This window comes from Lygodium microphyllum, chromosome 16 (assembly GCF_053477565.2).
Source record: "Lygodium microphyllum isolate KBCC chromosome 16, Lygodium_microphyllum_v1.1.10, whole genome shotgun sequence".
NCBI lineage: Eukaryota > Viridiplantae > Streptophyta > Polypodiopsida > Schizaeales > Lygodiaceae > Lygodium > Lygodium microphyllum.
The window spans coordinates 62471140-62473670 of NC_141150.1; positions in this window are offsets into that span (position 1 = coordinate 62471140).

Below are 2531 nucleotides of genomic sequence, written 5' to 3' on the forward strand. Positions count from 1 at the left end.
TTGGATAGACTTATTTGTTTCATTGCCTATTGGTAACATAGACCTAGAGGTAGATAGTCTAGCAAGGGCCGATCTCATTGAAGATGAGATTGATCATTCATTGTAGCATATAATTAGCTTTGAATGATTGGATGTATATTTGTAATATTCAGAAAGAATTAAAGTTGGTAATGTATTTTAAAAAATACTAGCTGTTAAGATGTTTGATCATATTTAGGGACTTTATGACAAATGAAAAATATGTATGTTTATTTTCATATCTATAAGTGCGTTTAAAAATGCGGGTATATAGACGCATTTTTCGCGTCTATATACTAGCGCCAATAGATGCGATGATAAATGCGCCCACTATTTCCCGTGTACAATGCGCATCTATAGGGCCTTTCTCTTATAGTGAGAGACAGTATAGGGGCACAAATGGATTTGAAGGAGGTAGGCAAGATGGAGGCGCTTTGGCCGTAGTCGAGTGCTGATGGTTGCGTACAGCTACCTCACGCTCCTTGGATTTTTTCCACTAAAGAAGAGCGCATTGTGAAGCAAGTAGTCAAGTCTATCCACACTTTGATGGGTATGATGCGTTCTCTCAGGTTTGCATTTTCTAAAGATGACCAATTATCAGGGCTGAAATTCCATGATCACTGGCATAAGATATGTCAGGTTTGTACTACGAATGGATTGTAATTGGCGTGCACATTTTGCTATTTGAAGTGTAGCCATTGTTCATAATGCTTTCTCATTTGTGGCAGTTTGTACTACCGATCGTGATCGCAAGATGCCTTACTCCAGAAATATGCGGGGCCATTTACAGGTTGTCGACTTTTGTGCAATGGATTTCATAGAAGGAGATTAAGACATCCTCTATTGAATCCGCGAGGCGGGGAGCAGTGGAGACGGTCTGTCTCTTTGAGAAATACCTGCCTACTAGTATGCTCACGATACAAATCCACCTTTTTATGCATCTTGTAGATGAAGTGGAGATTGCTGGACCTGTCCATATGGAATGGACGTTCTTCTTAGAGCACTTCATGAAAACCCTCAAAGGCTTTGTGTGACAACGAGCTCGGCGAGAAGGTAGCATGGCTGAAGGTTGGTTGGTGTCTGAGGCGCTAGTGCATATTTCATAATAGCTACCAAGGGTGGATCCAGACAACAAAATGCTATGGTTGTGCTGAAGGACGATGATAGACTGACCAGAGATGTGGTGGTTGGAAATGGGGTAGAAAAAATAATGGATGCTGCAATGGAGGAGAAGGTGAATCGCATTTGTATATTGCACCATGTCTCTATGGAGACGTGGCTCGCCAAGTACTAGATCGCTATGGCAAGATCGAGAGGAAGCGTGATCTGAATTTTAATGTAGTACACACCATCACCGATTTGATATCCCGAGGGAATGGAGGAGATGCAGCGGTTCGTTCATGTCAATGCGATGGTTGCATGGAGCTTTGACTGCAGCGTCTCGCGAAGGGGCAAAGATCTTAATGGAGGAGTGGGAATTCTCGAGGGGATGTAGTCCAAAGGTGATGATGTGTTTAGGATTTGTCGTATATATATTTTATATGCAACAACTAATTTGAGTGTTTCAATGTACAGTACAAAATATATAGTGCAGCATGGTCGTGTGGACGACATTTTCGCGTGGAGCATATTGACAAAATGCACTCCACAATGGATTGTGGTATCATGGCAAGGTTTGAGCAAGAGAGCCGATGACAAGCAATGGATCCAAACACGGTTATAGATGAGATGGAGTATTTTGAGAACTTGCAAAATATTATTATGGTGGATTACCATAGCTTCTCCATGATACTATTCGATGTGCAGTGATTCAAAGTGGTAATTGAAGGAGCTGGAGCAATAGTTCGATGAGGTCCATCTGGATTTCTCGAAATAGATTCTGAAAAAAAATAAACGGATTTGCACGACACCTTTGTGTTGCCGGCCCATTGTGAACAGGTGCATGAATTCATTTGTTTGTTAATTGTATTACAACATGATACATGCCACAATAGTTTAATCTCTCTTGTACGTGGTGTTGGAACATGTAATCTTCTATCCAAACCCCCGACAACCTCGATGGTGGTATGTTATACTTTCATCTCCTCGAAGTGTGAGAGTATATGATCAAAGCGATGTTCTGAGCATAGATGAGGATAATATGCAAATAGAGGGATTGATATTGCAAGGGGTGGAGGCCACCAAAAGCTTGGAGTATGTAGAGGAGCCAGCATTGGCTAACAATGATGGAAATACAGGAGTCCAAGAATTCTTTGAGAATGAGGTGGACTCATCCTTTTGTGATGACATGTCTATCGACCTTCCAGTGTATGCGGAGTTGTGTCAGGAGATTTACATGGGACCATAGGATACTTCATACTTGGAGCATCCACTTACACAATTCGTTGACTAATCGCTTATAAGGGTACATAAGATATGCATTTTAAGTGAGATCACTTTTTTAGGATTTATATTACTGTGCTTTGTATGATTTAAATTGATTATGCTAACATCATTTTTTGTCTGTGTAGGTG